Source organism: Rhinoderma darwinii, chromosome 2 (genome assembly GCF_050947455.1).
Source record: "Rhinoderma darwinii isolate aRhiDar2 chromosome 2, aRhiDar2.hap1, whole genome shotgun sequence".
In the NCBI taxonomy this organism is placed as follows: domain Eukaryota; kingdom Metazoa; phylum Chordata; class Amphibia; order Anura; family Rhinodermatidae; genus Rhinoderma; species Rhinoderma darwinii.
Window position 1 is genome coordinate 447,129,868 of NC_134688.1, and position 21,714 is coordinate 447,151,581.

At 39.6% G+C, this 21,714-nt stretch overlaps 1 long non-coding RNA gene across 2 annotated transcripts in view; it reads left to right on the plus strand.

Moving 5' to 3' along the window:
• LOC142743592 (uncharacterized) overlaps positions 1-21,714 on the plus strand; it is a 365,206-nt gene that overhangs the window by 208,463 nt on the left and 135,029 nt on the right. For both annotated transcript variants that reach the window (XR_012881591.1, XR_012881592.1), the window contains one exon: positions 20,804-20,843. This is a non-coding gene — a long non-coding RNA (uncharacterized LOC142743592). The remainder of the gene's footprint in view (positions 1-20,803; positions 20,844-21,714) is intronic.

A 21,714-nucleotide genomic window follows, 5' to 3' on the forward strand; every position in this document is an offset into this window, starting at 1 on the left:
GGCGGCAGTACTTCTACAATACCGTATCAACAGAGAGACTGCAAAGCCACCAGAAAGACAGCACAACTGTCCATAATTTTGCCTTGTCCTGAATAGTATACATCATGTGTAGGAAAGTATTCAATTAACTATCGCACCAATTCTCACTGCAGCAACACTAATTTGGTACCATCTTGAGGATCAAACAGTCACTCCCATAAGACTGCCCATAGGGGCACATGCCTCTGGTACCTAATGAAAAATCCAGATCATGTGCAATATAGGCTTCCCATGCCACATATAACGTCTCCTACATAAGTGTATCCTGCAACTCCACCCCCCAAAAAAAGTAATAATAAAAAAAAAATGGCCTCCCTTTGTGGAGCCATTAAATAGTAATGTTTTAGGACAAGAAGGATAGAATTTTTTTTAGAAAGAAATGGGAAATTAGGGTGGTATCAGTCAGGAGTGCACAATCCATGGGGTCAGGTGAGCACTTTACCTCTAGCGGCATCCTCACCTGACTGCAGGAGGTCCACATTCAGGCAGCTATATCGCCCGTTTATGCTTTTCCACTATTGGGAGACTCCCATTATGGAACATACTATGAGGCTGCCACTAAGGTCAATATTGGCGGTATGATAATAAGTGGTTTAGAAGTTGTGACCAGAGTACTCAAGAGTGTCTAAAACCACTTATAGCTCCACACTGCGAACGCCACTTGTCAATTGTCTCAACTCATTGTGATATCACGATGTTTCATCTGGTCTTTACACCGGACTGCAGGTAAACCTATGGTATTACCTTAAAAAAATGACCTAATTGCAACCATTCAGCATTAGTCACCCTAAGGAGCCTCACACACAAACGTGTTCGGTCCGTGATATACGGTCCGTACGTCGGCCGCATTTCCCGGACCGAACACACTGCAGGGAGCCATAACTACTGTCCCGTACTGAAAACATGATTACAGTATGGGACAGTTTTCCCACAGCGGGGCGGTGACAACTAGCGTCATAGATAACTATGATTCTAGGACCCCGGCTCCCTGTAGTGTGTTCGGTCCGGGAAATGCGGCCGGCATACGGACCGTATATCATGGACCATACACGCTCGTGTGTGGGAGGCCTAACAATATCATGACAACTAAAAACTAGCCGTTTTTGGATATTAGGCTATGGGAAACACAAATTATACTGACTGGGAAAAAAAAGCGACAAGGCCAGTTACATGGTGTTGCCGGTATATTACACTTGCTTTAAATTACTTGTAGAAACCCCGGACAGATGTGAGCCTATGTGTGAAAAACATATTTTCACCCAGTTATCTGAAAAAGGATTGTCACACCTAGCAGGGAGCGCTATTAAAATAAGAAATGAACTGGAAGGTATGTAGAGAGTGTCTAGCAAACATCATTCCTCATTAGCCATTTCCTGCCAGGTAGGCCGCCTAACAAGGTCTAGTTAATGTTTAGTATTTTCTGGCAGGCGAAGGGTTAAGAATACTAAGGATAAGAGCACTCGGTAGTTCGCAGAAATGTAAAGCCATAGCCTGTACATGCAGCTGTCTGATGCTGGGGGACAAGAGATCTCTGCACCCGGTGTGCAAACGCTTCGCTGGATATTGTTACAGCTTTTCCGTCAGCCATGGGCGATCATACACAAAGGGGCCTCGCAGCGAGGGAGCTCTAGTACGTATACACGATTTTCCAAGTTTGCAACCAGGTGGATTCAGTCAGCCATTTATTGTAGCAGGTAAATTGTTATAGTGACAGAAGCTGGAAAATGGAGTCACGTAAATGGCCACTTAAAAGGAACTCAGCGAGATTTTCTGTCATCTCTTTATTCATTTGCTTCTGTGCAAATCCCCCCACGTCCATCTTAGACGAAATTCATGTTGAATTCCACCCTTTAATGGAAACGTTGGGCTGGAATAAAATAATCGTCTTGTGAGTGAGCCTGGTCTTTAAAGTGTATGCAGATGGAACCTGTTATTTCTGTATGCTGCAACGTCGCCTTAATACCATGTTGCAGATACAATTGTAGATAAATGACTGCCCGGCAGAAGGGAAAGAATTGCTGAATCAGTGCCTCGGGTTTCATTTATGTGATAGTAAATGCCTACCTTGCATTGTTTCAGATAGCGAGAGTGGGATATTTCAGATTCGCTATAAAAAGGCGCAATTTGTACCTGTGTCACGTGCGCTCATCTCTGTAGACAGATCGTATTCAGCTATAACTTTCTATACAGACAAAGCACTAACATTTTTTATAATACAATTGCTATATACTGCTCGAAATTGTGGAGCATAATAAATACTTGGTCAGGTCTGTAAATAATTGTGTGGACATAACAAGGACAATAAAAGAAGAAAGGAGAATTTTCTATTACAGAGCCGTGTTTGCCAAATATAAAATTGTGTGTGTATACAGTATATATATATATATGTATGTACATATGTGTATCTATTTGACTGTACAGTATATGTGATTGTAGTTAGGAAGTTTTTATTTTTACCATACTAGAATAGTGCATATTTATCACAGGTACATCATGCTAGTTCTGAAAACAATTCACACTGTATGTATTGGGATAAAGAGGGTTAAACTAGGGGTGCCCTGTGCCATGTGTTAGGACAATGCCCATTTTGCCTTTTCGGGAAGCTGGGAGGGACCTGTTCTGTGACATTACTTTGGTGGCACCTCGTGGATCCTGTGCAGGTGCTGTGTATGTAGTGTGTGGTATGCCATGTTGGTACTGTATGTGTGGCTCCTGTATGGCGACATAGAGGAATGCATTTATATGTGATAATTATCCTACATTCCAGTAACTAAAATGGCATCTATGCATGTGAATAGTGGGGGAAATAAGAAGGAATTTCTTCTTGATCAGGGAATTTTGTCACTTAAAGAGGTTGTGTCATCTCAACAGCCTCTTTCCATATGCCCAATTAGGACATATGGGCGTCATAGAGCCAGAGCTTGTAATACTGCATTTTACCTGTAGTGGCCACTGTAGCCAAACGTAATTTTCCCTGGCAAAATCAGCTGATCGTCTGTGATGTGACAAACCCTTCAAAGAACAATTCCAGTCAACACTGATATTGACATCAATGGTTCAGGAATTATTTCTAGGTTATATATAGTTATCATAGATTACAGACTTTAATTGGTGATACTATAGCATGCAGTCTACCAGGACAATAACTGCTTCACTCCCTCAGCCAATCAAGTGCGGTCTACTGTTCATCTATAGCCTCCCTCAGTGTACATATATACATAATTAGATGCTAATTCATTTTATTATAACACATATCACCCTTTATTTTATGTGTTGAGCTTTCTCTTGTGCTGATCGTCAGCAAAGTTCTAGATAAGGAGTTGTCACTTTTCAGGCGCGTTCAGCCATAAGCCTCACAAACTAAGTCAAATATTTGTACTCTGATAATGATACTGCCCTCTAGGAGCAGGAGAATGGAACTAAATGGGTAGGAGGGTTTTTAAATCTGACTGGAGTTGCCCTTAAGAATAGATTCTTGAATAACATACATTGTGATGAAAATATGTAATGACAGTATTTATGCCCTCTGTCTGCGGAACATTTCCAAATACATACCTCTCTACCATATATGGGCGTGCCTGGGTTGGGCAGGGGTGGGGCTTAAAATGCCCCATGAGTAAGTATGCAAATTCAGTTACTACTTTGAGACTGACCACAGTGAAGCTCAATTTCAAGGACTGAAAATAATTTATCTGAAATTAAAACATTGCACTGCTCGCTGCACCAGATCTGGATTTCTGTGTTGTGCGCGGGGTCATCAGGACTACAGTGGTGCACAGCTCAAAGCCAGGGAGTAAACAGCTGCTGAAGCCTGATTTTAGATAAAATAGTGTCAGTGTTTAGTCTGGCGCGCTGCTTCAGGAGAGATTGGCAGCTGGGTCAAACAAAGTCATTGCCTTGGCGTTCTTCCCAGTATGCTAACAGTGAGGTGCTGGGCCCTTCTATCAGGGATAGCCTTACATTTGACCACACCCTCCATGTTTTATAACAACCCCCCCCCCCCCACCTTAAAGATAAAATCCACATTATTCAACCTCAACCCCTTAATTGAGTAATAGGAATGTCTGTGTGTGTACTTTTTTTTTTATCTTCAAACTTTTCCCATTTCCGTCTGAGCATAGTGCAGAAGGCAGATCACTTCACAGCTGAGATGATGAAGGGTCCTTGTGGATTTTGCCTGTTATATTTTTGATCTACTATGAGACAGACAACATGTTGGTAAGGAGATCTATTATTACTGTTTTGCTGTACATAGCTGAAGTTTGCTACTATTTGTGCACTTGTTATATGCTGAACTCAACTTATCATTTAACACATTGAGGCTGCATGGTTTGTTTAATATAGGTCTCAAGAGGTTTACCTGCAGTCCTATGTAAAACTGATATCAGTTAACAAATTGTGCCAAATGACAAACATCTGTCTGATCAACTCAGCTCTGCTACATCTAATAATCTTAGTGCTGCATTTGATAATCTCAGCTCTGCTACATCTGATCCTTTACGTCTGTTACGTCTAGTTATCTCAACTCGATTATATCTAATAATCTTAGTGTTGCCTCATCTGATCATCTCAACTGTGCTATATCTGATCATCTCAGCACTGCTTCATCTGATAAACTCAGCTCTGCTACATCACATCATCTGTCTGCTACATCTGGTCATCTCAACTCTGCAGTATCTAATAATCTCAGTGCTGTCATATCTGATCATCTCAGCTCTGCTACATCTAGGCTTCTCTACTTTGCTATATGTGATAAACTCTCAGGATCAGCTGCATCTGTAAACATCTGTGCTGCAGTACCAGAAATCTTCATTTGAAGTATGAAATGACAACAATTGAGGTTTTTTTTCAGGCTATATGAGTTTTTGTATAGACGTCCATGAATCTGTAGAGAGAGGGCCACTCTACACATGATTTTGGCATTTGTCCATGCTCCACTTCCCGGTGGTGAGCGTTCACTGAAAGGACCGCGAGCAGTTTTTTCTTTTCTCTTTTTTTCCATGATAAAAACTAAAGTCTGAATGAGAGGAAACATTAAAATGATTTTATTGTCCAAATTGAATCAGTTTTTTCCTCTTGATCATCCCAGGATTGTAATTGTACTTCATGTATTCTCAGCATTATTAAGCGTTTTTTTGCTAAGAAAACATTTTTTTCCTATAGTAATTTCTAGTTTTATTTTCTAATTGTCTGGGCTGTATTGTTCTCGGGTATCGTATGATAAAATTACTTAATAATTGTAAACAAAAATACCCTGCAATATGTGTAAAATATTGCATACAACGTCTATCTATCTATCTATCATCTATCTATCTATCTATCTATCTATCTATCTATCTATCTATCTATCTATCTATCTATCTATCTATCTATCTATCTATCTATCTATCATCTCTTCCTCTCTCTCTCTCTCTCTTTCTCTCTCTCTTTCTCTCTCTTTCTCTCTCCTTTCTCTCGCTTTCTCTCTCTTTCTCTCTCCTTTCTCTCGCTTTCTCTCTCTCTTCCTCTCTCTCTCTTTCTCTCTCACTTCCTCTCTCTTTCTCTCTTTTTCTCTCTCTCTTTCTCTCTTTCTCTCTCTCTTCCTCTCTCTCTCTCTTCCTCTCTCTCTCTTTCTCTCTCTCTCTTTCTCTCTCTCTTCCTCTCTCTCTTCCTCTCTCTCTCTTTCTCTCTCTCTTCCTCTCTCTCTTTCTCTCTCTCTCTCTTTCTCTCTTTTTCTCTCTCTCTTCCTCTCTCTCTCTCTTTCTCTCTCTCTCTTTCTCTCTTTCTCTCTTTCTCTCTTTTTCTCTCTCTCTTTCTCTCTCTTCCTCTCTCTCTCTCTCACTATCTCTCTTTTTCTCTCTCTCTTCCTCTCTCTCTTTCTCTTCCTCTCTCTCTCTCTCTTTCTCTCTCTCTTTCTCTTTCTCTCTCTTCCTCTCTCTCTCTTTCTCTCTCTTTCTCTCTCTTTCTCTCTCTTCCTCTCTCTCTCTTTCTCTCTCTTTCTCTCTCTCTCTCTCTCTCTTTCTCTCTCTCTCTCATATATCCATCTATCCATCTATCTCTCATATCTATTCATCCATCCACAGATGTAACCGAGTTATATTTGTAATTTAATTGTTTATTTTGGTAATATATAATTACATGCACATATAGGAAAATTGTGGTAAAGGACAAACTGAGCTCTGCTAAATTGGCAAACTTAGCTCTGTTATATCTGTGTGTGTGGTTGTATATTTATTTGTATATGTTGTATGAGAGAGTAAATAATTACTTAAATATTTACTTTATTACTGTTTAGATACCATCCTCTCCAAATAAACATTCACTCAAATCATCGACTGTTTAACCCTTTCCCTCTGCACCCATTTTTGGGATTTTCATTTTTGTTTTTTCCTCATCATTCATTGTGCCTTTCAATGCACTGAGAAACTGCAAAATATTCTTGGTGGGGTAGAATGGAAAAAAAACAGCGATTTCTCCATTGTTTTTTTCGTTTCATTTTTACGGCGTCCACCGTGTGGTAAAAATGACGTGTTGACTCTATTCTGCGAGTCCATTCGATTATGATGATAACAAACTTATATAGTTTTTTTAATATATATTTTACTACTTTTACAAGAAAAAGGTAACTGTTAAAAATAAAATTAGCTTTGTGCCGCCACATTCTGAGAGTTGTCATTTCTATTGGTACCACTTTGGGGAACATGAGACTTTTTGACCACATATTATTTAATTTTTTTAGCGGGCGATGAGGTGACCAAAAGCCAGCTATTCTGGCATTTACATTTCTTTTTTTTATTGCATTTACTGTGCGGGTTAAATAATGTTATATTTTAATAGTTCAGACTTTTATGGACGTGGCGATACAAGTTGTTATGTTTATTTTTATTATTTAGTTACATTGCTTTTGGGGAAAAATGGAAAAACGTTGAATTTTTAGTTTCTTTTAAATATACAGGTGTTTTATATATATATATATATATATATATATATATATATATATATATATTCAACTTTTTTTTCTTAGTCCCCCTAGACAGGGTTCAATAGACAGGGCTTAATAGAAGTACAAAGATGGCAGACCTGGGGGCCTTCAATAGGCTCCCAGGCTGCTATGACAAGCATTAGCATTCCGCGATTGCGTCACGGGGGGGGGATGGAAAGACAGCGGGGGCCACCCTCCTCTTTCTAACGACTTAAATGCTGCGGTTGCTATTGACCGCGCCATCTAAGGGGTTAAGCTAACGGAATCATGCTCGTTACACTGAAGTGTCGGCCCATCAGCCCACTCCATACTGCCCCACCCGACCTCCACCATACAAATACGGGTAATATCGGGAAAAGGTTAATTAGTAAGTAAATATCTATAAATTTTTAGCGCTTGTCTGTGTCTTGTAAGGTGTTGGGACTAGTTACAGATAGACATTGGGGGGGGATATAGCATTACTGTAGTAAGTTAGACAGGATAAAACTAGAGCTTTCCCAGAATGGCGCTCACTAGACATGTTATGCACTTTTCTCTGCCATGCGCGTCCTCTTGGCTGGTGTATTTGACAGCAATATTTTGTGCCACATTGCCATTAATAAATTTGGCGCCTTCTGATGCTGTTTTTAAGAAAAGTGCAAAAAGTGCATAATAAATTTAGCGCAAATGCCCGAATTACGTCTGAAAATAGGTCGTGTGAACATACCCTAATAAGCCTTGAAGGCGAAAATGGAGGTTTTCTCTTCCTCATCAGAATGATGAAATATCCTGTTCCTGAAAGAAATCCGCAACACAACACACAGCAAATCCGCAACACACATTACATCTGCGGATTTCATTGCGTAATTTTGAAACTCCATTGAAGTCAATTGGGAAAATTCGCAACAGACAGTGCATGATGCGGTCTGAAAATTCCGCACCGCAGCCTATGTTCCGCAGCGGAGTTTTCCGCAACGTCTACAAAGTTAACTAAAAAGGTGTTGAAACCAATTGACGAACTGTCTGCTGCGGATTTCCACTGCAATTCCGCCACGTCTGAACGTGCCCTAATAGTGTAGTATATAGTCCTATATATATCAGTATACCTGGCTCTACACTCCCGCCAGCTGCTTTCGGCTATCAAGGGGTATTATCTTCTTTCTATTTAATATATGAAACTGTAGCTGCAGAAAAAAAAAATCTATTATTAAGACAGTTGTTTTAACATTACTTAATTATTCTATGAGATTGTTCTTTCTACAATACTGTTAAAATGCAGCAGAGCAGAATTAGTCATTTATCAAAACTTACTCAGATATCAAGATGTGCTATCTGTGGTATTACATAGGACTGCAGGTAAACCTGTCTAATGAGACATTTAGTTCTGCTCCATCTGCGCAGATAGACACAAAGAAGTTACAGGGGTGAACAAACTTCGCACTGCTGCTTTGAAAGACTAATCGCTCCTATATCTGTTGCGCATATGTGTAAAAAAAAAATAATAACAACATCTTCTGTGCGTAATGCAAAGCCTGTTGCATAAATATTTACCCGCGCCCCCCGAGGAGTAGAAGATGTGTAAGGTCACGACAGACCCCACTGATATAATAAATCTACTGGCGAGATCTGAAAAAGATGAACAAATGTTCATGGGAAAAATCTTGTCTACTCTGTAGATTACTAGTCCCCAATCTGTGGCTCTCCAGCTGTTGCGAAACTACAACACCCAGCCATAGACCATCAGGACATGCTTGGAGTGGTAGTATTGCAACAGCTGAAGAGCCACCGGCTGGAGACGCCTGCTGTAGATTGTAAGCTCTTATGAACAGGACACTCCTGATGTCTCCAGTTTCCACTGTGTTTGCATCTGTGTTTCTGTTACTCATTATACAACTCTACCCAAGATGAAGCTGGCATACAAAGAGAGGATGATCATTTCCCAAACCAATATTCGATATATATTTAGGTGCAATTGTAGACTACGTAACTACTTTAGATGACAACGTATTTACTTTATACTGGGCATCAAACATAATCTTTTATAGTGACTTTCTATAATGTAAGGTGATCACTGTGATTATGCCACTTGATCACCAGCTATAATGTACATCCGCACTCCTGCTGCAACGGCAGAAAAAACATTTGATTCCGCTAGTTAACCCCTTTATTAACACAATCAAATCTGTTCTTGGTGCTGTAGAAAAGATAGAATTGTAGCAAAGTAGAAACTGTAGAAAAGTATATCCAGTTTACTTGTCAGAATAGAAAACCTCCAGGAAGACAGCCCAATATAAAAAGCCAACTTAAAATATGCAACTTTTTAAATAAAATAAAAAAATAAAAAAATTCTGCTTCTGACCCTGTGAGATTCTTGCTTTATTTAACTTTTTGAGCGTCAGATGATCATATTTCTATTTGATGGATTATAAATGCTGGGGGTTCCCCTTTTCCCACCATAGAGATTTGTAGCATATCCAAAGGATATACCATAAATGCCTGATAGTTGGGTGTCCCTCTTGGGCCCCCACCTAGGATTGGCTCAATTGTTTTGGTAACTCCAATAAACTTGAATGGAGTGCCGCACACATATAAGGCCACTTCTCCATTCATTCTCCGTCTGGATGTGACGGCCATCTCACAATAGGCGGGGGCCTCAGAGATGGAACACCCACATGTCAGATGTACTGAGATATGTATATTGAATATCATGTGACCTCTCCGGTTTTCTTGTGTTGAATAGCGCAGAACTAGCCACTCAGTAACTTACTTAGAATCGTGGGAGTAATGCAGATTTAACGGAAATGCACAAATTATTATACAATGAAATATAAATAAAACAGTTTGAAGAGGGCACTGTATGTGAAATCACCTGTAACCATTCAGCCCACAATATCAGCTATAGGTTCTGCCATGGTTATTGGCATTTACAGATAGAGTACAAGTTTCTACCCGTCTGCTGAGATGGTGATGCAGTAGCAGCAAAAACAGCGTGCCCCAACAAGAAGAGGAAGCCATTTCATTGAAGTGGGCACGACTTGGGGCATAGTGAAGCATTGTTATGAAATTACAAAGTAATGTCGCAGGGTGGATAAATAATTGTTCCATATAGTGATCAATAAGTGTGCTATGCCATGGCAAGATAATACAGACATACAGAGCTTACATTTTACCACATTAAACAGTGCTTTATAGTACCCAAATAGGACTGGCATACATTTCCAATATACCTCCATATAGATTATAAATAATACCACTATCTATTTACAATATACCTCCATGCATTACATAAATACTACCACTATATATTTCCCTTATACATCCATAGAGTGCATAAATAATACTACCATACAGTGCATATATACAACCATATAGTATTCAAATAATGATGATATACACCACACCATACCATAACATGTACTTTAAACAAATACCAGCTCTATATCTATATTAACACCATATGATAAGCAAAGAAAGAACATGTGCAAATATGCAGGGGTCAGAAAACGCAGATTAAATCTTATAAATTGCCAGGGGGTGTGAGTGAGTCCCAGAAAACCTGAGCGAGTTTGATATATGTTTCTACAGATACAGTGCCCAGGTAGACTATTTTACGTTTCTGCAAAAGGAACATTTATATTTTTTAAATAAACTTTCTATCATTTTGCTTTTTTACAGTGAAACTCTGGACAAATTTCATAATGAGTAAACTGAAGCTACAAGGGTCATGTAACATAAAAGGGCCATTAACTCTTTCACTTTGGCCCTCCAAATGCAAGTTTCCAAAGTGCTGTGTACACCAAAAGAAATAACAAAATGTCTGCATGTTAATGGACTGTACATCACTTCCTGCTCTGCAGCTATTGGCTGAAATTGCACCTTTCAGACTTCTTCCTGTGCCCGCCCCCTGCACATAATGCTGGTAATACTGAGAGCTCCACCTAGAAATACAGTGAAATACTACCACTTCAGTCTCTCTTCACATGGAAGCTCCTGTGGGAACTGTAATGGTGTTTGTTGTCACCTAGCATTTCCAGGGACTAATAATACTTAGAATTGGCTATATATATATATATATATATATATATATATATATATATATATATATATATATATATATATATATATATATATACACATACAGTTGGTCACACATATCCTTGTGCTCTGTGTTTTTCCGCATCTCTCCATCTATGGTGCGGTAAATTTTTGTACATACTTCCTACACTTGTTAATACATCTTAGACATTTAAAAAATGCATCTTATCAGTAACAATGATATTTACTTAATCCTACTTGTCAGCAAAAGAAGGCTTTCCAATATCCCACAAGCATCTTCTAAAGTGACACATATTCCTCATATCTCTGTTTGCTTTTATGCTCTTGTCATTAGCAGGTCTATTTACCCCTGGTAAGGACTGGTTATTGTCACAGACAGACGAGTCCTGCTATATCTCAACGCTAGTCAATGCTTTGTAAGACATAACTGCTCATATTCATTTTACATATGGGACTTCTAGGGGGCGAGCTTATGAAAATGTACCGCAAAACGGACCAGTCGGGGCTTAATCCTTTGCCCTTGCACCATTTTTTCTGTTTTTCATTTTTGTTTTTTCCTCCCCGCCTTCCAAAACCATAACTTTTTTATCTTTTTTCATCATCATAGCCACATGTGGGCTTGTTTTTTGCTGGACAAGTTGTAGTTTTTAATGGCACCATTTATTGTACCTTATAATGTACTAGAAATATAAAAAAAAAAAAAACGGTTGGAATTGGAAAAAAAAAATCTGTGATTCCTCCATTGTTGTTTGGGTTGTCCATGTTCACTTAATTCTGCGGGTCAATGAGATTACGGTGATATAGATTATAAAATATATGACACTATATTGAGAGAGCCATAATTTGTGATGTCAGGACCTTTTTTGCTGGAGTTTTTATAGGTACCATACAACTTTTTGATCCCTTTTCATTCCATTTTTAGGGGAGCTATGGTGACAAAAAAAAATAAATTTTATTTTAAATTTATTTTTACGGCGTTAATCCTGTGGTTTAATTTATATTGTAATATCTGTGACTTTTGCTGATGCGGCGATACCAATTATATTTATTACTTTAGGGGAAAAATGGGAAAAGTTTTTTTTAAACTTTCAATATTTTTTCTTGTTTGTACATTTTTTTTTAGTCCCCTAGTGGACTTGAGCAAGCGATCTATGTGTTGTAATATATTGTAATTTTTACCGGCTAATAAGTCCTGTCATGACAACCACTGACATCCCGTGACCACGTCACAAGGGGGCCTATGGAGTAACTGATGGGGCTCCCTCCTCTTTCTAATGGCTTAGATACCACGATCGCTATTAAATGGCCGGGGTCAGCGTTATCCCATATCCCGGCCGTTGCAGAGAAATATAGATTATACTTACAGACTGTACTTACAGACTATACAGTCTGTAACATACAACCGTCACCCACTGAGTATGGAGCGGGCTCAGCCCACGAGTCTGCTCCATATTCCCCCCTAGCGACAATGACGTACAGTTATAGTATATATCGGTAAGGGGTTAAGTTGTCCCATGGGTGGGGATTAAAATGTCTGTCGTAATGTAATTTTGAAACTTGTACAATCGTGATACCAGCCATGGACGCTGTGATTTGTTTAATACCACAGGAATTTGAATATTTTTTTTATGATCATTTTATCAAAAGCTTCTAAAAACTGACTAAAATATGTAAATAATTCTGTTTAACAGATGAACTTTGTTGTGGAGTCTTAGTGTCCTTTTCAGTTGTTCAATTAAATTGTTGGTCTAATGGATGCAGAATTTCCACAGGTGACAACCACTAATGGCAGCCATTTCAGTACGAATAAGGGTAAGGCCATACATTGCGTCGTTGACGCGGTTTTGTTGTGTTTGAAAACCACATGAGGTAAACTGCATGTGTTTTTTGTCTCTGTAACGCTGCAGTTTTTTTGCGCACATAGTTTATGGACATCGTTTTCTCTGGTGTTGAAGTTTGTTAGGTGCTGCCTGTATATAGTTCATTACAATGTATTGCAGAACTGTTATCAAAAACGCAAGCAGCTCAGCAACAACTTTGGCAGCGCGGTCATTAACTGCATGCGGTCGGACTTTATGAAGATGCAGTTAACTGCACGAAAAACACATTGTAATATAATAGCAGCCGTCTGTCCAAAGCACAAATTTCACCATTGACTTTTATTGAAAAGTGACTTGCTGCGATTTAAAAACGCAACATAAACGCACCATGACCGCACCGTGTGGCCTTACCCTAAGTTTTGTCACCCAGTTTCTCACAGACCCTGAATTGCATAGTATGTCAAAAGAGAAGGGAAGCAGGGTGGACTATAACTGCTTGTAGGCAGACTTCTAATATACCAAACTTCCTCTCTCCTTCTGTTCTGCCTGTTTTTCATGGTAGTTTCATAGTTCTAACATTAGAAAGCTCATAAATAACATCACTATATGTCACACTTATGCCTTATTCACACGACAGGGTCCAGCCCGAGCCCGAGTGTCGGCCGATAAAATCGGCCGTTTTTCCCGGCCGGTTTGCATAGTTTTGCATCCGCTCCGGCCCGGGCATATCTGGACAGTGACATCAGGTGCAACTCCTGAAGGGGAATCCCCATGTGGCCGGTGATTCCACTTCAGGAAAAGCCCCTGTCGTCTGTGTCCATTTATGGACACTGAACGTTACTGGCTTCGCCTGGTGTGGAATCCCCGGTCACAGAGTGTTCGGGGATTCCGCTTCAGGAGTTTCCCCTGATGTCACTGCCCAGATATGGACAGAGACAGAGCTGTCCAGGAGCGGAATCCCCGAACACACGGGGATTCCGCTCCTTCAGGGAGCTAAAGTGGGGCTAGCACATAGCAGAGCAGGGAGATACCTCCCTGCTCTGCTATAGTGGCGTCGCTACAGTAGTAGCAGCCGCAGCAGCTGCTAGCAGCGCCATCGGCCATGGAAGGTGTCGCCGGGCCAGGGCGCTTTTAAAACAAGCAGAGAAAGGGAGCCAGCTCAGTGCTCCCTTCCACCTGCTGTACACCCCGGCCCTGCCACACAGTGTATAAACTTACCTCCAGTGTACAGCCATTCGTCCGAATGGCATCAACTCCTCCTCCTCACATGCACTCTGCGCTGTGAGAAGGGAGCGAGCGACGGAATACATGGCCATCACTCGGTACACATTCCGGTGATCGCCGTGTATTACCCGGCCCCATAGACTTCTATGGGAGCCGGGCGGCCGGGTAAACGGCCGAAAATAGGACATGTCCCATTTTTTGAAGGCCAGGTTTCCCGGGCCGTCAAAAAAATTGGTCGTGTGAATAGCCCCATTAGGGGTCTATTGTTCCTACTGCAGCCGGGTGACGGCCGTTTTATGAACCCTGTCGTGTGAATAAGGGCTTAAGTAGAGGAGCTCCACATATAACATGACCTGTAGTTTCAGAACAGAGCTTTAAGACTATGAATCACACTGCATGTAATACAGTTCTGCTTACATTGAGCTGATCAGAATTGTAAACATTGGGGGCAACTTCTAATACATAATTGCCAATTTTTTTCTTGTTGTATGCCAAGATATTTTGTTTTCATACAGGTTGAAAAACTCCTTGTAACAGTTTCCATACCTTATTACAGTTTATCTCATTAACGCATGAATTTCCAAACATTCTAAGCTACCTGTATAAATACGTCATAATCATTTAATGGGGTATTCATGTGGTAATGATCCAATCGTCATGTGGGTAATGAGGTTTAATTGAGCAGTACACTGTTATGTACTAAGAACTGGGGTTGCACGATGCATCGAAATATCGATACTATTTTGATACCGTGCACCCTCAAACGGTTCAATACCGTAAATTCATGTATTTCAATACTAAGCTGTGCGGCCGCACAGCTTAGTATTGTACATTAATTTAGTCAGAGCGGGGCTGCGGCTGTCTAATACAGCCATTACCCCGCTCCTGACAAGTGCGCTGGTCAGCATGATGTGAGGCAGTAATGCTGCATGGTGCACTAATGAGCGTCAGCACAAAAGACAAAGAACATGGCGAGCACACTGCAAAGCCGCCGCTCATTAGTGCAGCACTGACCGCTAGCGCGCACTTGTTGTCAGGAGCGGGGCAATGGCTGTATTACACAGCCGTAGCCCCGCTCTAACGGTGGAGATCAGAGAAACCTCTGATCTCCGCCGCTATTCCCTTGAATGCTGCAATCAAAGCTGACAGCAGCATTTCAGGAGAAAATGGGAAGGGGGGTGCCCCTTGGATCACATCACAGGGAATGACTGTGACGTGATTGAGGGACATGCCATATATGGGCAGGCAGCCCAGGGTCCATTGAAAGATGTCCTGTTAGGGCATACTTAGGTATGTCCTAACAACTGCCTGTGTACTATCAGTATATAGATATATGCCAGTAAAGATTAAAAATAAAAAAAAGTAAAAAAAAATAAAGTAATAAATACACACTTTTTTTGTTGGAAATTCTTTATTTTGGTTTTCACAAACAGTAATTGTTAGGATGTAGATGGATGAGGGGAGGGGGTACAGAAAGGAAGGGAAGAGAGGGGAAGATAAAACATTACATTCAAACAAATGTGTCAAAGAACATAAACTTTACCCTCTGCTGCTGGTTACAGTTTTGATCGTATAATATATGATATTACAAAGGTTGAATCAAGTTCGTCATAGCGGACAGGCTAAGGGCCGTTGTTGCGTGAGAAAATCCATGCACACATTTTTTTACGATAAACATTAAAATAAAAGGCTCAATACATAAAATATACATGTTCGGTATCGTCGCGATCGTAAAAACCTGCGCAACAAATTAATAGCATCATTTATTATGTGTACACTGTAAATAAAATAAAAACTGCTTTCTTTCACTTTATTAATGTGAGGCACAATGTGATATGAATTTAGCACCTCCATGTGCCTCACATTAATAGTAATGAACCCCATCATGTACCTCACACATTAACCCAATGTTGTCCATTATGGCAGTGAGAAACATGATGGGGTTAATGACTATTAATGTGAGGCACGTGGAGGTTCAAAATCCATCACTCCTCGTGCCTCACATCAGAAAATGGAATAACTTTTTTTTTTTTTATTATTATTGGCAAAGTATCGTTTTGGTATAGAGAATCGCAATACTACACAAAGTATCGGTATCCATGTCCAAATTCTGGTATCGTGACAACCCTACTAAGAACAGCATTAGATCAGTCAACAGCAACTTGTTGGCAGTTTCCAGGTAGCAAGCAGAGCAACAGCACAACATGTAAAAAATATATATTACAAAAATGTTATACTTTACATGTATCAATGATAATCAAAGAGGGGGGGGGGGTTCATAGGCTTGATAGACATTACTTGTGTTCCATGCACATGAAATCCTCTGCGTGCCGCTATGCTCCTGTCATTACCATAGATTGTGGTATACTAAACCAAATACTGCTAAACATAGCGCTATACATGGGGCATGCCAATTCTTGGCACTGATACCTCCTCAGACATGCAGCCAGAAATTACTTATGCCTCATTTCATTTAACTTTGGCTTTTCACCCTATAGCAATACTTAAGACATTTCATCCGGCTTTATGTAGTTAGCAGTATATAGTGGACTGATTCACTGACTGAAATGTCCTCAATGCGAAATGTAAATGCATCAGCTTAAATCACCTATAGGGAATATGAATCTGTCCCGGTTGTACGAAGCCAAGCATAGAAATTATTAAATAAATAAATCCTTATGTAAATAATATATCATTTAACTTACTGGAAGTTCTCACCGTGTCTCCTTATAGGTATAGAACTTCAACAGAAAAATATATGTTTTTTTTGTACGCAAATATATTAAAGAATGTATAAACCCCTCGTATTAGATGTGAGTCAAAGTAATGTAGGTTCATCTCCCTTTGAAAAGAGGAATGGTAACACCCAGTTGTTAATTTATTCATAAATTTATAGGAGGAATAACAGAGGAACGGCACAACGCAGAGCTCTAAGAAAATATGTTCCAGAATTGTTATATTATGGGTCCCCTGCCTTTTGAAGGCATTGATCTCACTTATAATGAATCTGACTCTGGGGCTGTGGGAACTTTCCGGGAATGGGTCCTCGGGCACTGCCCTTATGCCTGAATGCTCTGTCCACCCCTGCATACAAATTGGCCTGTGTCTGCTGCTGGGCTGGGAGGGTGGACGAATAGATTTTAAATGAAAGAATGTGTTGGAGTCGCTACTTATTTATTTGAAATGGCAACCTAGAGAATTTAAATAGAGCTGAGCGTGAAGTGTCAGGATTAAGGATCTATTGTATGCTGATGCTTTTTAGTTAATAATCCCAGATTACATAGCAATATATATATATATATTATCTGTTCCTTTCTCTTTTGGACTGATATCTCTTTATTAGGTTTCATCAACTTTTGTGACTCCTGTCATCCTTATGAATAACGGTTCTTCAGGATGTCCTGATTTCTAATTTGGTCTTCAGCTTTCTTCTCAGTGGCAATTTCAGGATTCCTGTGATTGTTTTCATCAATCTTTTAGCTGATCGTCCTTTTTCCTTAAACCCTTTTAAAGAGGCTCTGTCACCACATTATAAGTGCCCTATCTCCTACATAGTCTGATTGGCGCTGTAATGTAGATAACAGCAGTGGTTTTTATTTTGAAAAACTATCATTTTTTTAGCAAGTTATGAGCAATTTTAGATTTATGCTAATTAGTTTCTTAAAGACCAACTGGGCGTGTTTTTACTTTTGACCAAGTGGGTGTTCTAAAGAAGTGTATGAGTGACCAATCAGTGACCAATCAGCCTCATACACTTCTCATTGTTCCAGCCCAGCTTCTTTCCCTGCACAATCACACTGTGCTGTGGATCATGCTGGGCTGGAACAATGTGAAGTGCATGTCACTGATAAGTCACTGATTGGTCAGCCTCATACACTTCTTTACAACACCCACTTGGTCAAAAGTAAAAACACGCCCAGTTGGTCTTTAAAAAACTCATTAGCATAAATCTAAAATTGCTCATAACTTGCTAAAAAATGATTGTTTTTCAAAATAAAAACCACTGCTGTTATCTACATTACAGCGCCGATAAGATTATGTAGGAGACAGGGCACTTATAATCTGGTGATAGAGCCTCTTTAAGCCTTTTTTTTCATTGACCTGTGTAAATTCATTAAATGTCACAAATAAAATAGCTACTATATGGTAAATCGAGCTTCATATGGAAGGTTATTAATCTATATTCTGATGTGTCCTGTGGTGGCTGGTTGTTGGTGAGTTGAAACTAAATATGTTTTGAAACAATGCAAGTCAAACTACAGTAAATATGTCGATATCACACGTTTTATCACTTACATGGACGTCATCGTTGAAGGTAATTTCCGTACGATGCCGTACATGTACGTCCAAGTGATCGCACAGGCAAAACAGTTGTGCTGTGCCATCACCAGCCGGAGTGTGGCTACGATTGACAACCACACTCTTGCACTAATGGCCGGGATCAGAGAAAACTCTGTTCCCAGCCATTTAAGCCTATAAGAATCTTAATCAGAACTGATCATGGTGCAGACAAAGAGAGGTGGCTAACAAAGGCCCCAATGGGCTGTCCAGTATTAATTCCTGTTGGGGAATACCTTAGGTGTGCCCTAATAGATGCCTATGCATTTCACATGAGATGCTTATGCATTTTATATAAATAACATTACATATAGAAAAAAAAAATGTTTAAAAGTTCCCTAATGGGACTAAAATGTTAAAAATAATAAAATAAGATTTACTGTTAGCAAAAAATAATACACAGAAAATGATAAAAAATATAAAATAAAAGTGAGTAAACAACAAAAATATAGATAGATATTAGATAAAATGGTTAGTCCTTTCCAGCAAACCCCCCCCCCTCCCCCAATAAAAAAAAAACAGCCTTAAAAAGCTACGTTGCCCTAAAAATAGAAAAAGTTATGGCTGACTGCAAGGAGGCAAAGACAAAGTCCTTTGGTTTTTAATGTAAAAAATTGCCTTGTTCCTAATAAGGAAACATGGATTGTAGGAAAGGTGAAACTTCTACGAAGATGATCTTTTTAGAGTGGATAAAGAGGGATCTGGACCCCCAGGCATTAAAGGTCATGCGCCCGTTATCAATCTCTAGGATGCACATGGTTTGGGTAAATTAATTGCATTTGAGGTGCACTTTAAGGAGTGTAACTGACAAAGTTCTGTGGGTACCTCCTGGCTGTGGACCCTCAGATACTACTCTAATGCCCAAATTATCAGTCTTCCCCTGCATCTTTTCTTAGACCCCCTTGCAGAACATCATTTATATTGACCTTGGCCATAATATACTGTATATAAGATCCTAAAGAAAAATCATCTATCCTGACGTTTGCATTCATAATTATTCCCCCTAATCTCTGGTCTACAAACATACTCCACAGAACACATATTTTAATCATGACTTAACTTCTGCATGTGAGTAAATATACAGGATTCAACAAGTTGCGCATGTTGACCATATTCATGTACGTTTGGCTATACAGCAGCTACGTTCTTCATCACCTGGTACAACAATGCACAGCCTTGCCCTCCATGATCTGCTGCTGGATGCGTAATGTGGAATATAACTTTCTTCCTGATCAACAAATTTGACTGCTGAATAGATGGAAGGAACTGTATTTATACATCAGTGCTTGCGTTCCACCCGTCGTATTGTTTTGTTCCTGAATGCTGTCCTTATAATAAGTACTCTTCATCTTGTCATTGGTTATGTCATGTATATTCCTAGTATACGGTAAACCTGTATTACATTTATAATATATTTATTGAAATGCTGCTTTTGTACCAATGTTTGACCAACTTTTATTCCCATTATTGAATTTCAAAGAAAATGTTATTTTTGTAATATTTGGCTAATGCATCTCTTGTTAGGCATCATATTATTATTGGTATGAATTAAGTAATTGTTAATTTAGTCATCCTACTTATTACTTTGTGCTGCTTATGTCTCCTGTTTTTGGAGTGTCGAGCCATTGATCATTTTGAACATCTACACCAGTGATTACCATAAAGATTACCATGTGAGAACCCATAAAAAAATGTTTTTACCCCTACTCCCACCTCATAGATTTATCATTTTATATTTTGGCCCAGATTCGCTGACTGCTACACCTATAGCCATGGCAAGCATCTGTGAGCAGGCTGAGTTTGCCACCGGTTTCCGCATCAAAAACAGCACCAAAATACTCCATGTGAATTAGCCCTAATAGAGCACATGAAAGTAGAGACTTCAGACAAGCAAATGTTCATTACATATAAATATAAACATGATATAAAATTATATTCCTGCCTGTTTGTACCTCTGATATCTGTTAAATCTTAAAGGATCTGTCCCCTTTGGACACTGCCTACCTGTTAGAAGGGTCCCTTGACAATAAGCTGATCACAAAGTGTCCCCCTGCCGAGACCCCCAGCAATCAGCGGTAATCTCTGTGGAGGAAACCTGGCAGTAAGTGTTCAATTTCGCTGCAGCGCCACCACAGGGAAAATTAAGCATTACACCGTGCTCATTCATATGAATGGATTGTCTGTGTAATGCAGGACAGATCCTCCAGCAAGAGAGACACGCTTTTTGTAACCATTCTAGTCAAGAGGTGAGGATACTGAACAGAGGACCTCCTTCTATTAACTCAGAATTCACTAATGGGATATATGAAAATGGGTTTTCTAAGCAAGACACCCCCTTTAACTATAGGTATACATTGTATTGATGACTCCTCTCCTTTTTTTACAGGCGTCCCTGGAGGAAGCTACATGGAATGTATTATATGAAGGTAAGAAGAATATATTTCTTATGTAATGTAAATCAGTTCTTAGTTGTCGGTAGCCTATTCCATGGTTTCTATCAGAAACTGAAAATTATTCAGGACCAGCTTAACAATGACCTTGGCAGTGTCCTTGGACAGCACACTTTTACTGGACCTGTCAGCTCTACGAAGGTCCTTGGGAATTTCAATGTGTACACCATTTATATAGAACATGATAACTACGGGGGTCTTCAGCTTCCAGAGTGATCACTGTCTGATACAGCTCCATTCCTTGTCCTGCAATGAACTCTGGCAAGTCAATTGGAGTTCATCGGTGGGGGAAAGAAAATGGAAAACCATCAGGCTCTGTGCTGTAGGCTGGGAGCAGGTCCAAGACTCAGCAGGCAAGTTCCTTGTCATCAGCAGGAAATTAATAGGTTATATTTTCTGTAAAAGCTTAAAGGGAATGTGTTGCTAGCAAAAAAATTTTTTTTTTTTTTAGTTAAACAATTAGTGTGTAGGTGATTAAACATTGTTCTAATTTTTTTAATTTTTTTCACGAGTCAGGAAATATTATAAATTAGATTCTAATTTATAATATTTCCCAGTGCTGGTCACTAGATGGAGCAATTCCCAAAATTGCAGCATTGCATGTGGTAAAGCAACCACATTGCTTTATGCTGCAAAATTGGAAAAAAAATCCCTCGCTCTAGTGAGCTCTCAGAATCCCCCCCTCCTTTATCCTGGCTAGTGCCGGGAGAAACGAGGGGATTGAACGGTCAAACCTCCTACACTGTGTGTCGCCATTTTTTGAGCTAACACACAGTGTAGTAGGTTTACATACAGTAGTAAACACACACTGAAACACGAACATACATAGAAATAACTTACCTGCTCC